The 16,403-nt window shown below is 38.5% G+C and overlaps 1 protein-coding gene across 17 annotated transcripts in view; it reads left to right on the top strand.

Annotated features, from left to right (window-relative positions):
- CAMK2D (calcium/calmodulin dependent protein kinase II delta) overlaps positions 1 to 16,403 on the top strand; it is a 285,667-nt gene that overhangs the window by 149,328 nt on the left and 119,936 nt on the right. The window lies entirely within an intron of this gene.

The raw sequence follows: 16,403 nt of genomic DNA, 5'->3' as shown, positions 1-16,403 counted from the left end.
TCATCCCTTGGACTGTCAACTTCACCAGTACTTCTCAGTTTTGCTTTGTCCCCCCCACCCCACCCCCGCCCCTTAGGTGGGACAGGATAACTAGAGAAAGCTGGAATTGAGTGTTTCCCTTCTTCCACTTACATTCCCCCCGAGTTAGTTAGGCTCTGTTAATACCTCAGGAGTTTAGGCTCTGGTAAGATGATGTCATTGAGGTGGCCCTTGTTAAAAAAAACAGAATGCTCTGCCGTGTTTCAAAATGGTTCCTTTTCCCCTCTCACTGCTGGAAGCACAAGAAGATTTTCCTTTGATATTTACTGTGAGGACCTGATAGAACTCCTAGAGGTAAAACTTTCAATAGTCTGGGCCCTCACATGACTGGGTACCCCTGGAGCTTTATCTTCTAGGCTTGTCCACACTGAGCCTTCAGCAGTTTGTCAATTATAGGTCAGATTTTCCTACCACGACACTGGTTCCTGCAGAGGTTTCTGTTTCAGTAAGTTGTGGTTTTCTATATCTGCCTGTCAGTCTCTTCAGTTTCGGGGGCAGCAGTCTGCCTTCTGACCTTATTTGACAGATCTATGGAAAATTGTTAATTTTTTAGTTTGTTTAGCTTTTTACTTGTTTTTAGGACAGAGTGACAACTTCTGAACTCCTTACATGCCAGACCAGAAACCAGAAGATCATACAATGTTTTTTTTTTAATCTTGAATATTATAAAATTAATTTAAAACTCCTAAATTGTTTGGAATTGAAAAGACAAACAAGGCATAGTCATTTACAGCTGGAGGTCAGAAATCAAGGCTAGAAATTAAAGTTTTTAAGACATGTTTTAAGATAATTAGAAGTCTGAGCTATGTGTTTCTCATATACTATAGGCCACCAAGACTGATAGAATAAACAACTGAAGACTATTCCTTAATCACACTTCATTGGAAATTGTTGTCCCTAATCATTAAAGAGATTTACTGACTCCTTTGTTCAACCAGATTTTGAAAGCACAGTTTTCTCAAAAAGTTAATTAAGTATAAAATCTTGGATGCTGATTAAAGCGCTGCCTTCTTAAGTAAATGTCTTTCAGCTCCTGGGTCAGATGCTTCTCCTTGGACAAAGCTGGAATTGCTATCTTGGGTATTAATTGTCATTTTAGAGACAGTTAGTGTCTGTGGACTGTCAGTGACATTCTGCTATGTAAGAGAATCTGGAAAAGTTACAATTTGAAAGATGTTGGACTAAGTTTAGCAGTCAGCTTCTTCAGGATGTGATGGTATTTTCTGCCATGCTCTCATCCATTCCATCTCCCAGCCTGGACTGTGTAGGCAGGAAGCCCAAGTCCTACTTGATCCCTGCTTACTTTTCACTTCTACTTGAGACACCCAAACATGGCAGGTGCTGCTGTTGGCTTGCTGTTAGTTTTCTCCCAAGTTTTGGTACTTTAGACATTCTCTGTAAATAGATTTGCTATTATCACACATTCATCCAATGACTAGAATACTGATTGGGTGCTAATTATATGGCAGGCACTTTGCTAAATACTAGAGATAGGGCTTTCCTGGTGGCGCAGTGGTTAAGAATCCGCCTGCCAATGCAGGGGACATGGGTCCGGGCCCAGGTCCTGGAAGATCCCACATGCCCCGGAGCAACTGAGCCCATGTGCCACAGCTACTGAGCCTGCGCTCTAGAGCTCGTGAGCCACAACTACTGAAGTCCATGCACTTAGAGCCCATGCTCTGCAACAAGAGAAGCCACCGCAGTGAGAAGCCCGCGCACCGCAAACTAGAGAAAGCCCGCATGTGGCAACGAAGACCCAACGCAGCCAAAAATAAATAAATAAATAAATAAAATAAATTTTTAAAAAAATACTAGAGATAAAGCCATGAATAAGACATAGTCCCTGCCCACTAGGAGCTTAGAGCCTAATCAGGAAGAGAGACAATAAACTGTGGAGAGCCCTGAGATGGAGAAAGCTCACGGAAAGGAGTGGCGCCTAATGACCGCCCGGGTGACAGCATGGAGGAGGAGACTCTATGCTGAGATGTGCAGGATAAGGAGAATTTAGTCAGTCACAGATTCTATCTTCTTCCTGCAGTGCCAAGAGGAACAGCATGTGCAGTGGCCCAGAGGAGAGAGACTGTAGACAATTCTAGACATTTGTACCTCAGTCTGGATGAGTTTGAGGGGAGAAAGGGAGCATCATGAAGCTGTGAGACTGAAGAAGCAGGCAGGGGCCGGTTCTCAAAGCCTGTTCCCTAGTTTTCATTCCTTGAACTAAAACCTGATTTTTAAAAAGGGGGCATTAAGGGGAATGATATAATGAGATATTTTAGAAAAGTCATTCCAGCTACAAGTCGGGAAACATATTGGCATCCTAGCATGAGATACAAGTTTCTGGATCTAAGCAGTGCAGTGGGAATGCAGAAAGTGGAAAGCTTTGAGAGTAATTTAAGAGGTAGATGTAATAGATATGGTGATTAATTGGACCTGAAACTTTTTTGTTGAAACCTACTGTTGGTTTGGAACATTCCATTTCTAAAATAACTACAATAATCTGATTAGAGAAAAGAATATTTTATCTTGTTAATGTGTTGACTAGCTAATTGATAGCTGTGTAATTGAGAACAGTTAAAACAATGACATTTTGTTAAAAGACACTTATCAGACTCAGAAATAGTTACCAGTTCAGTGTTTTGCAATTTTGAATATGTGAATAAAATAAGTAAAACATCTAAAAATATGTGACTTTTGACAAACAAGCAGATTTTGGAAAAAAAACCAACTTCTTTTTACTAGCTAAAGTGAGGATATAAACAGCACTAAAACATAGTAGGCACTCAGTAAATATTTATTGGATAAATGTCTTGAATTATTTGACATTTTAAATAGGTCAAAGAAAGTAGAAGCAATTATTGAGGTTACCTCAGTTTCAATTGCGTGTGTTCATTCTTGGGGTATACATGTTATATATACTATACACTCACATTGTGTGGTGTATGCCAGTTCTGTGAGGGGATGAGGGCCAACATCTACATGCACAGAGTTACTCTTTCCCAGTAGTCTGGATAAAACTTACGAAAATTACCGGTTTGCTAATTGATTTGAATTAGAAAAGTAGAACTGAAATATTTGAAATATTAAAAATGGCCACTCACGATTTAGTAATAACTGTGTGGATAATATTTGACCAATTATATAGTTCCGCATGATCAGTATTTAGCCATTAAGTCTGGTTTATTATGCCTGTGTATCTGTCAGTCAGTGTTTCAGCCCATCTGCCTCCCTATTTAATCACCAGTCTCTCTGGCCACCCAGCAAGCCATTTGGTTGTGTGTGTCTGTTCCGTATGTGTTTCGTATGTGTTGGTGTGGCTGTAACTTTGTTAAGATGTTGACAGACGAGAATAATTGTCTCAAGGAAGATGTCTCTTTTGTTTGAAAAAATATGTGGGAGAGAAATAGGAGTCTGATTTTTCACAAATGCTTTTGAATTTTTTGAATTCCAAATCAATAACCTGACAGTCAGGACTGTTATTGAACCCTCAGAAAAAAAGCTTTCAACATAGAATTTTGAAGAAAATTACAATTCATTATCTTGTTCATTATTCTTCTTTGCTATTTTAGTGTAATGATGGAAGTGCATTTGAAAAGTTTTATATATAGATTTATTATCTTGAATTATGATTTTTTCATTAACTTTCACTGTAATTTCTCATATATCTTGCTAAAAAAGAGGGGAGGGAATCAGATCTTAACAAATATATTTCTTTAAAGAACATACTGTTTTTATCCATACCTGATACTTTTATGTTTATTGGCTTGATGGTGCCCTTGGCGAGAAATTAAACCAATTCACTATCAACTTAACCCATCTGTCTTCCCTGCCAGGCAGGTCTCTATTTATGTATCTTTCTTTCCCAGTGTCTTACTCAGTTTCTGAAACTAGAAGCTGTTCAGTAAATATTTGTTGAGCTAAACAAAACCCTCACGATCCTGAATTCATTTATTCATTCAAAAATACCTTTAGTGTTTATCATATAGTTGATACCGTGCTGGTCCCTAGGGCCCACCACGAATTAGATTTTGTCCCTCTCTTCAAGGCACTTGAAGTTTGTTTAGATATTCATTAAGTAACATGCATATATTCAAAATACCATAGATGTAATTCAGATCTATCATATAGGTAATTTTCTTCTATCCTTCTATGTCTTCTTTGCTAGTTCTTCCTCATCTCCTAGATGAGTGATCCAGGAGCTTGTTGCTTGGGCACCTTACATTTTCTGCTTATACTCACTTCCTCGGTATCTCATCTAGTATCATGGCTTTAAATTTCATATAAAAACTAATGGCACCCAAATTTATAATTGCAGCTCAGACCTCTACCTGAATTCCAGGAATATCCTGTTGCCTACTCACCATCTCCACTTGGATTTCTAACTATCATTTCAAATTTAAAATGTCTAAAACTGACCTTCTCATCTCCCTACTGCCAAACTTGCCCCTACCAGTTACTGGCAACTCCATCTTTGCAGTCACTCAGGCCAAAAACATTGTAGTAATTATTAACTCATTTCTTTTTCTTAACTACTATATCTGATTCATCAGTAACTCCTGTTAGTTTTAAAATATATTCAGAATCGGATAACTCATCACCATGTCTGTGGCACCATCTTGGCCCAGACCACTCATCTCTTGCTTGGGTCACTGTAAAAGCATCCTGACTGGTCTCCCTGTTTCTGCATCTATGCTCAACACAGCAGCCAGAGACTGCTCTGCTCAGAGCACTCCATTGTCTCATGGCTTACGCCTCTCCTCCTGCCTTCTCAGCGCCAGCCACACTCACTGCCTTCTTCACAGCCTGGAACAAGCTAGACATTTACCCTTCCTGTTTCCTTGGCCCTGAGTGTTCTTCTCCCAGCAACCTGCTTAGTCTACCTCTCCCTCCCTTCAGGGCTCAGCTCATAGGCCACCTTCTCAAGAAGGCCTTCCCTGTATCCCTAAGGGTTGCCCTTATTTCTTTACCAACTCTTACTCCTTCTTGGCCTTTTTTGCCCCCCTTCCTTGACATTTATCACCACCTAACCTGTCATAAACTAAACTTAAACTATATCTGGTCAGTTATCTGTTACTGCCCACTAGAATGCTCCATGAATACAGGGACTTTTTTCTCTTTTGTTCACTGTTTTATCCCCAGTGCCTAGAATAGTGCTTGCACAAAGCAGGCATTCAATAAATATTTTTGCATAAGAGTATCTGAGGAAGCTTCTGGAAAGAATACAAACTTGTTTTGTAAAGAGTTTAGAGAGTTTGAAGTGAATATTTTAGGTCTCCTTTCATTTACTTGCTACTTCGGGTACATATGGTGCCACAGTGCTAGCTATTTGAAGGTCCTGTTGCCTAAATACTAGTTAATTAGCATGCTCAGAATCATAGAAATGGATTTTTAACCAAAACTAAAACTGGAGATTTTGTTTAGCAAAGTATCTACTTTGGAGCAAAATGTGACATCACGAACACATGTTTTAAGAAATGTGAAGTAGCTAAGCCTGTATGGTCAAAATGGATGTAATGTTCTCAGGCATGATGATTATGATGTACTTAAGTTCAAATACTGATTTTTCTTGATTGTTATGATGCTTAATTAATTGATATTTACCATCTACCTTGACTTTTTCTTGGGAACATCTTGGTTACTTATTTTTAGCCAGCAAGCAAAGTAAGATATTCAGTTACCCTGGGAGCCTGATGCTAATGACTGTAATTATTTAGGCAATTGAAGTCATTCCTGTCATTCTCTTTCTCAAACCCACAAAATGCCAAGACTGAAGCATGCAATGTATACATGGCCTAATATATTTCTTTAGCGGTCACATTCTTGACTGGAGCCTGAGGAAAGAAAGCCTCTTTTGTTTGCTTTTCTAATCTCTTATTTTGGAATTTGAAAACTATTCAACCCTTTCCAGAAACGTTGACCCAACGGGGGCATTTTCATGGACAGTAAGAAATCCTTTCTGCCTGCCCTTACTTGAACAAAGAGGCCACTGATGTGGGTGAACGGCATCGTTTGGTTTCTTGTCCTAGCGTTAGTGATGATATGGACCTTTACTGAGGGCGTGCCTAGCTGACAGTCACAAAACCCAAAACACTTTCGGACTATGAATAGAAGTGAAATGATGAACAGATAAGGCATAGTGCCTTAGGACTTGCAATATTTATACTCTTGAAATGTATGCCTGGAGTTTGGAAAAACTTAAAGTGTTAGTTACTGATAGTCTAGAGAAGGAAGAACACTTTTCTTATGTGCTCAAACTTAAAGCTTTGTTTCTGTAACTACTTCAGTGTTAACTATTTCTCTTGTTGGCCACCTCAAAGTGGAAATTCTCTTTGGTTGTCCATGTAATCTCTTTACCTAAAGAAAGCAAAAAGGGATTAAAAACGAATACCACACTTTTCCTTCTGAGTGTTGCAATGTAAAGAGAGTTTTAGGGACTATGGTGTTGACTTGGTCTCTGCTGATTTGAAGCATTCATTATTTATTTGAAACAAAGTTACTGAGTATGTGAATAAAACCCAAGAATAAAATGATATATAATCAAGTGAAATTTGCTTAGATCAATGTTGTTGAACTGCCCTTATCAATGCATTATATTATTGGAAAATCATTTGAATTTTGCAAAGGAATGTCTGACTTAAATCAGAGCTAACATTTGTTGAGTACTATGAAGCCCCCTTCCCAAAGCATATTATTACACATTGTCTCATTTATTCTGCGCAGTAACTCTATGAAGTATATAGTATTACTTACTTCCTCTTTACAGGTAAGGAAATTGGGGCAGGAAAAGTTCATTGTTTTGTCCAAGGTCACAGAGTAAATGGCTGTGCTAGGGCTTAAACTCAGATTTTCTTGACACTGAAGACAATGCTGTGAACCACTGTGAAATACCGCTCTCTATTTACAAAACTTAAATGGTGGAGTATCATGTGCTTGCATTTGTTTTGAATGATTTGTTTTTATCTTCTCCCCCTTCAGTCCAAATGTTAATGTGGGGCTTTCTGAAGTCTGTTATTTTTCATTCAAACTGTGCACGCCTCCCCCACTCCATGGACTTATGCTTTTAACTGCATTCCCCCAACATGGAGCTAAGAGAGTATCAGTTTCATCCTTTTTTTTTTTTTTTACTATAACTAGGAAGTGTTCATAGAAAAGTGGCTTCTCTGTAAGATTCTGGATGTTATAGACCCTCAATCAGTAGTATCGGAGATGTTTCATTTGTGGAATACAGAGATAAACCCTAGGTTTATGAAAGTTGGACCAATTTGAACTAAATCCAAATGCAGAGAATCAGAAGATGCTTGGAGAAAGGAGAATTGAGCTGATCCTCACATCCTAGGGTTGTTCTGTTGAGAGAAGTCAGAACAAAGCCTTGAGAGCTAGAATCACCTGGTAGATAGAATTTGGGAGAGTTTCGCTGAAAAGTGGTGACAGTAACGTGTAAAAGTACATCTAGTTTCAAATGTGGCTCAAAAGTGGCCCAAGTTCAGTTAGTCCCCAGTTTTTTCTACTTGATTGTCAGGCACATTCTCCCAATATGGTGGCCCCCAGAATTCCAGGCTTAGATTTTCCTTACAGTAATAAGTCTCATTACAAAGAAAGCCTCTTTTTCCCATTTAATTCCAACAGTTGTACTAAAATTGAGTTGTGTTGTCCATCCCTGAACCAATTATTCTGACTAAGGGAATGACACAGTAGCCTTTGGAGCTGAAAGGGATGTTGGTCAAGCCAGTTTACTGAAAGGAAAAAAGGGTACAGTTAACAAAGGAGAAATAAATGCAGGTAGGCAAAAAAGAACAGAGGTCCACAATAGGCAGATAAAGAGAAGAGGTGGACAGGAAGGAACCAAGCCAAAGGGGAAAATGCCTTTGAAGAAGCTAGAAGTCTGGGAGATGAGAGCAAGGCTTGCTACATGCTAGCTGACATTCTGTTAAACACAATGGCTTCCAGTTTAATATTGGAGGCAATATTTAAATGTTCTCTTTGCAGAACAGGAACTAAATATTTTAAATTGCTTTTATTTTTTAAGCATTAAGATCTATATGCTAAATCATATTGGAAATTTTAAATCTTGCATATTTAGTTTAGACATTATCAGATAAACTCAGACAACTTTATGGATTCTGCTTAACGAATTTTCCTCTCATCATACGAGTTTCTGATTCAAAATGTCAAAAAGAATAAAGATGTATGGAGAACATGATAATTTATGAAATCAGATAATACCTGTGAATTATACTGTGGGTACTGTATATGTTTTATCATATACAGAGAGTATCCATGTACATTTATATACATATGTATGCATCTATACATATATGTATATAGGTGTATGCATGTATGTTTGTGTGTGCATGTATGTTTGTGTGTGCGCACATACGCACAAAAGGCTGAGGAGAGACATCCAGTGAGGCTTAGAAAAAAAATCACTTTAGAGGTTCAGCTTTAAGCCTGAAATTTCATATGCTGATTATACCAAAGTACAGCCTTTTTTGTTAATTTTAAAATTTATTACTCAGTTTCTAGCAGTACCTGGTTTTATTTTAATCTATAGATAATTTAATCAACAAATAGGTCAAATTTCTAACCTGTGGTATTTCCTCTCCTTGAGTGAAAAAGTTCTGGAGACTATTGATTAAGGAATTGAAAACATCATGTTTAACTCACAGTCACTATAAGAAGCTATGAAGTCCCTAGTTATGTTTGGTCCAAAGTGATGATGATGAGAAAGGACAGCAGGCCAATATGGGACCCAGAAAAACAGCAGGAGAGAGTGACTCAGCCTCTAGTTCCATCTTCCACAGTGATCTGTGAGTAGTGAATAAGGCCATCACTGGTTTCGATGGCTTATTAGGCAAAAATGGATAAAGACATAGAGGACATTTTTTTTTTTTTTAAGATAAAAGATGGGCATCGTGAACACTTTTGCTTTTGTTGCCCATTATCTATTCTCCTCTTCTTTTGGTAACCACCACAATTTAACTGTGGGAACAAGCCTTCTCCATTATATAGTTGTCCCTCAATATCCATAGGGGATTGGTTCCAGGATTCCCTCTGAATACTGAAATCTGCAGATGCTCAAGTCCCTTATATAAGATGGTGTAGCATTTGCATATAACCTACACATATCCTCCTGTACACTTTAAATCATCACTAGGTTACTTGTAATACCTAATACAATGTAAATGCTTTGTAAATAGTTGTAAATACAATGTAAATGCTATGTAAATAGTTGCCAGGGCACAGCAAATTCAAGTTTTGCTTTATGGAACTTTCTGGAATTTTTTTTTATTTCCTGGATATTTTTGACCCTCCCTTGGTTGAATTTGAAGATGCAGAATCTGTGACTATAGAGGGCCAACTGTTTGTAGCCTGGTGAGTCTGTTCTAGAAGGTGTCCTGTTCTCCTTTATTTAAGGGGTGGGCACATGACCCGAGCTAGGACTGTCATGTGCTCCCCCTTCTCTCTGGAATTTGAAACCTAAGCCAAGAAACTAAAAGACTGAAAATGGTAGGAATGAACTCGTGATGAGATGCCTAGAAGAGACCCCGCAGATCCTGTGGCCTGGAAACAGGAAGCTTTCCTGGTTCTTGACTCCTGAGCCTGCTTCTTCAGGCCACCCTCTGATTCTGCGAGCTACCCCATAGCCTGCCACTAGACCCCTTTCCTTCTCACATAAGCCAGAGTTGGTTTCTGTGGCCTTCAACCAGGGAGCCTAGTTGAAACAGAAGGAAAGGCAAGGGGAAGAAGATGCAAGAATAGAAAGGAAAAGGAAAGAAGAGAATAAGTCAATTGAAGAAAGTGAAGAAAAATAAGTCCTCAGCCTGTCTAGTCTTAGGAACCATCTTTCATCTTTTCTTCAGAAATAATGTTTTGGCTTGAACTCTGCCCGTATTCCAGCAACCAGACAGTGAGGTTAAGTACAGGACTCCAGAGTCCTGAAACCCACTTGTTTAGATTTGACCCACAGCTCTGCCAATTACTTCCTGTCTGACTTTGAACCAATTTGCTTAACCTCTCAGGGCCTCAGTTTCCTTGGTTGTTAAACAGAAATAGCAGTACCATGTAACTCCTAGGACTGCTGTGAGAATCAAATGATTTGATTGATATAAAACTTCCAGAACAGAACTTGATAGAGAGTCTGCACTTAATAGGTGTTATTTGTGATTATAAGTCTGAGCTCTGTGGAGGAAAAAAAAGTTTCTATTGCATCTCTCTCATTGTGTCAGTCAGTCAATGTTTATTGAGCACCTAATGTGTGACGTTATTGTGCTAGGTGCTATGGGGAATACACAGATGATGGCCCTGTTTCTGCCATCAGATTGCTCACAATATGATTTTGGTAGTTGATGCAATAATATATAATAATATTTGTGCTCAGGGAATTTGGGGAAAACAGAGTTTTTTCTAACTAGAGGGTTAAAAAGCATTACCTATAAATGATGTTTATGTGTGTATAAATTTACACACATAGAGGGAATAGAATTCTAGTCAGAGATCACTTTGAGCCAAAGTGAGAACTGATGTGTAATTTATTTGGATGGCAATAAAGAACCTGGTTTGGCTGAAGAGGCCTTTCACCCCCTTCATCTGGAGTCAAGAGGAGGCCTGCCAACAAAGAGCCTGCCATCATCAGGGGTGAAGAGGGAGGCCCGGGAACCTCCCCTGCTCCCACCCTACAATTCACACAGCCTTGGTGCTTTGCGTCCACTTGAACTCACTTCGTTATGCCCTTCTTTAGCCCTGCTTTTGGTAGTCATCCCGAGAACCCCCAGACTCCCAGGTTACTCCTCACCTTCCATATTTTATTCCCCATGAGGTTTTGTACAGCCTTACCATACTATGAGGCTGAGAGCGTGAGATCCCAGGAGACACGTTCCCCTGAGCCATGAAAGACTGTGGCAACTCTTGACCCACTATAGATAAGGAACTCCTTTCTAGTGACAGTGGAGATTACTGGAAATACCTGAAATGCCCACGTATACTCCTGCATTCTATTGAATCTTATAATGCAAATACGAGAATCAGATTACTCCATGGCCCAGCTTAATGATTAAGTTTCATGGAAAAGTAGTTTAGGTTTTTCAGGTCTCTAAAGGCATATGTAGCATGCACCATCAGAGCGATGTTGGCCCTGATTTAGGCAGTTCAGTCTATCTACACTGTACACTGAGCCACTGGGAGGTTTGTCCGCAATTGGAATAAAATGCATGCTCAGGTGAGGTAAATCTGTGTGTTAGACTCTGAATTCTGTAACATTTGGGGGAAAAAATTGAACAAGTATCTTGTTGTATGAACTACGTCTTTGTGACTACATTTTGCTTTTACCTTTGTCTTAGATAAGTTTAGCTGTAGCAAGTAAAACTGGAAATTTCATTTTCTCTTAAATGGTCCCATTTCAGACCATAAGTGCTTTAACAGTGATTATCAGTTGAATTTTCCCACTGGCAGTATTACTAGAGACATGTTAGTTCTGAACAAAGTTATCCTGAAGAATCTTGCAGCCTCACCTTTTACAGGAGTTGAGTTTCATAGCATGTGATACTACTCATTTTTACCAAGTGAGTCCAAGTAGCAACCCATAACGCTGCTACAGTCCATTTCTAAATAGCATTTAAATAGGACCTCTAACTTGATTCCTAGGAAACCGTGGTTTTTGTTTTTACTTTCTTCCTAGTGGATTCTATTATCGCAGAGAGTGATATCAACAGAGGTTACAATATTTGTAAGTTAACTGATGTTAAAAATTGATATATAAGGCTTTCATTCAAATTCTTAATCATCTTGCATTGCTTTGTGCCCCGTGCAGCCTGTGTGTTAAACAATACAGACTGAAATCCGTGGCCCTGGGAGAGTCTTGTCTAAAACCAGTGTTAGATCTGAACAAACTGGGTGGAGACTCAGGGAGACACTCAAGATAAAATTTAGCATGGCAGCAATTTAAAATTAGAAGCCCTTGGTGAAAGATGAGACCAGTTTTAGGCCACTTGGTGAGCCCCACCTTTTAAAGGCAGGATTTGACTCTGCTAAACGGCTGAGCAGTCACTGGAGGACACACTGTCTCTGCCCCAATAGGGAATGCCTATCTTCCTATTTGGTGTGTGATGGTGTTAAATAAAGCTGTGACCTTTGATTATCTCCCAAGCTTTTCTACCTCTCCACTGGCAGAGTGCCATGGGATAGTGTATATTTGTCAGCAAGCTGTGGTCTAAATTCAGACATTGTCTAAACTTATAACAATAAGTACTATATATATCACAGAGACCCTTTACCTGAGAGGCATTCTGTCAGTCCCTAGAGAATGGGGACCTCCTACACTTTATGTGTTTCATGAAGTCCTAACTTAAGGTAGTTCCTTCAGTATTTATGTAAATAACAACCTGAAGTAGGCTATGAGTAGAAATAGCCTTTGTTTTGTTTTACATATGATCCAATCACTCATGACCCAGTATCAATATATACAATGTTTACCTTATTCCTTAAAGACAAATTTTTTTGGATGAAAGCTCCTGAGAAATAGCTACTTATTGGCTTGTTTCTTTAAAGCGAAGTGAAGAAAGATTCTTAAGATAAATAATTTTGAGGATATTTAAATACAAGTTAATGATGGAAGCCTTCTCTGTCTCAGTCACATGTGATGGTTACAGGACTATATGTGTTTCTCAAAACTTATAGAACTGTACACTAAAAAGGGTGAATTTTGCCATATGTAAATTATAACTTGATAAATGCAGGTCAAAGAGATAGCTATACTAAATGGAAGCATGTGTCCTAGATTTAAATGCTTTACATGTTTATATGTTTTATATTCAAATTTCCTTTCTACTCTCATCCTATTCGTGGAGAACAAATCCTACCCATACCCCAGTGTGAGCCACCGTGCATGTCACCTGATTCTGTCCTTCTGGATACAAGCTTATTGGATTAGGTGTGGACACCTAACTGGAGCTAGGTCAACCTGGATTTGGAACCAAGACAGAGACTGAAACTGTAAGTTCTTATAGACTTGGGGCCAGAGACAAAATACGCGCTTCGCAATCTTGAGAAAGAAAAACGGAGCTGGAGGAATCAGGCGCCCTGAATTCAGACTATACTACAAAGCTATGGTAATCAAGACAGCATGGTACTGGCACAGAAACAGAAATATAGATCAATGGAACAGGATAGAAAGCCCAGAGATAAACCCACACACATATGGTCACCTTATCTTTGATAAAGGAGGCAAGGATATACAGTGGAGGAAAGACAGCCTCTTCAATAAGTGGTGCTGGGAAAACTGGACAGCTACATGTAAAAGTATGAAAGTAGAACACTCCCTAGCACCATACACAAAAATAAACTCAAAATGGATTAAAGACCTAAATTTAAGGCCAGAGACTATCAAACTCTTAGAGGAAAACATAGGCAGAACACTCTGACATAAATCACAGCAAGATCCTTTCTGACCCACCTCCTAGAGAAATGGAAATAAAAACAAAAATAAACAAATGGGACCTAATGAAACTTAAAAGCTTTGCACAGCAAAGGAAACCATAAATAAGATCAAAAGACAACCCTCAGAATGGGAGAAAATATTTGCAAATGAAGCAACTGACAAAGGATTAATCTCCAAAATTTACAAGCAGCACATTCAGCTCAATATCAAAAAAACAAACAACCCAATCAAAAACTGGGCAAAAGACCTAAATAGACATTTCTCCAAAGAAGATATACAGATTGCCAACAAACACATGAAAGAATGCTCAACATCACTAATCATTAGAGAAATGCAAATCAAAACTACAATGAGATATCATCTCACACCGGTCAGAATGGTCATCATCAAAAAATCTACAAACAATAAATGCTGGAGAGGGTGTGGAGAAAAGGGAACCCTCTTGCACTGTTGGTGGGAATATAAATTGATACAGCCACTATGGACAACAGTATGGAGGTTCCTTAAAAAACTAAAAATAGAACTACCATATGACCCAGCGATCCCACTACTGGGCATACACCCTGAGAAAACCATAATTCAAAAAGAATCATGTACCAAAATGTTCATTGCAGCTCTATTTACAATAGCCAGGACATGGAAGCAACCTAAGTGTCCATCAACAGATGAATGGATAAAGAAGATGTGGCACATATATACAATGGAACATTACTCAGCCATAAAAAGAAACGAAATTGAGTTATTTGTAGTGATGTGGATGGACCTAGAGTCTGTCATACAGAGTGAAGTTAAGTCATAAAGAGAAAAACAAATACCGTATGCTAACACATATATATGGAATCTAAGAAAAAAAAATTGTCATGAAGAACCTAGGGGCAAGACGGGAGTAAAGACACAGACCTACTAGAGAATGGCCTTGAGGACACGGGGAGGGGGAAGGGTAAGCTGTGACAAAGTGAGAGAGTGGCATGGACATATATACACTACCAAATGTAAAATAGATAGCTAGTGGGAAGCAGCCGCATAGCACAGGGAGATCAGCTCGGTGCTTTGTAACCACCTAGAGGGGTGGGATAGGGAGGGAGATGCAAGAGGGAAGAGATATGGAAACATATGTATATGTATAGCTGATTCACTTTGTTATAAAGCAGAAATTAACACACCATTGTAAAGCAATTATACTCCAATAAAGATGTTAAAAAAAAGAAAAAAAAAGAAACTACAACATAAAATCTGACTGCCCCTTGTCCCTCAATACCTACCAAATAAGCAAAACTAGCTAAGAGTTTTTGGATATTTTTCTTTTTTCTTAAACTAACATGAACCAATAAGGAATGAGCCATAACTTATGCACCCTTTTTGAAAACCTTATCTCCAGTATGAAAAACAAACAATTCTGAATTGGAACAGAGAGACATAGTGTAGCTTCGTTCTTAAACCCACTCTGTACTTCTAGAGTTGTACCACTGAGCTAAGTCAATTCTGACAGCTCTCACAAATACCCAAATTTGTAAAGAAATACACTTTGTGGGTCCTTATCTTTCTGTTCTTTTGATTGAGAAGTACTAGAAGCAGAGGCCTATGAGAAATGAATGAAACGGGCGATGTGAATAAGAATTGAATGGGCATTTCGCCGTTGGGAAAATGATCCAAAGTATGAGGATATCTTTCCATGGGAACAGAATATCTTTCCCCAGTGAGGTGGATTGAACTCTGGTACAAAGCATCTACCTTAACTTAGAGTAGAGCTCAAGTATTCTACAAAAGAATATACACCACACAGCCAAACTCTGCAACCCTCTCCTCCCTATTAGTGTCCCAAGCTATGGAAAGATGGTAGGATTGTGAGACACCAAAATCAGCCTTCAATTAGTAGCTCGAAGTGGGGGGAAAAGCATATGGTCTTACTAATGGTGGAGAGAAACTCAGATCAGGCACATTCTTTCAGAGCAAATGCAAGATCATGACTGAAAGCAAACATGTGGAGAATGAAAAAAACAAAAAATGCATCCTAGCATTTGTGCAGAAATGCACAGCACTTGTGCAAACAATTATACAAACCTACTAGAGCTAAATGAAATAAATAAATATAGTATACACCAAAGAACCCAAAGAAAAAACTGTAACACAAATAACCCAAAGAAAATCTCACAGCTGCTTCACAGTAAAGAACAACTTAATAAGAACACATATTCAGTAAAGAGCCCAAAGCCTAGAAGATAAAAGGGATATATCGTATACCTGAGGAAACAAATTGAGGACCAAATGAGCATCATTATCAATTAAGTGAATAACAAAATGTAAGGTAGTTGTTAAACACCAGATTGTCTTAATTAGTAACATAGTAAGAACACTCATGATAGAGTGTATATGAATGAAAGAGATGAGAATAAAGTAGCTTTAGAGAATCTTACAAATATGGAACAGAACTAAAGCTAATTCAGCATAAGAGTAATTTGTGTCCCTGAATAGAAAACCCAAAATATGGAATATAACATATAATGCAAGAGAAATTCTTTAAAATGAAGAAGAATTGAATCTGTATATTAAAGTACAGTATGTTCCAGGAAATTTATAATCAGAACATGAATCTGAGATGTGTCCCACTTAAGCTGATGCACTTGTAAGAAAACAAGAGAATTCTTTAGGCATCCAAGAAGAAAGATGCTATCAAAGGGAAGAGACAGTGGTAAAAATTCTCAAACATGAAAAATACTCCAAAAATATAAAATTCACTGGACTCTTAACTGTGTGTTGGGATGGGGGTGGGCTGCAGGACTAGAGGAACTACTTGAAAAATTAAAATCCAGCAAATCAACTAAAATGAAGAATTCGTGAATGAAAAAGACTACAGTAAAAGACGTGGCTATGAGCATGTAATCCTGTCTGAGATGACGTAAATATTAAACAATTTTGGGAATTATTGACAACCAAG

Source organism: Balaenoptera borealis (genome assembly GCF_965194805.1).
Source record: "Balaenoptera borealis genome assembly, chromosome: 4".
In the NCBI taxonomy this organism is placed as follows: Eukaryota; Metazoa; Chordata; class Mammalia; order Artiodactyla; family Balaenopteridae; genus Balaenoptera; species Balaenoptera borealis.
Note: the sequence above shows the minus strand (reverse complement) of the source record. Positions and strands in the feature narration are given on the sequence as shown.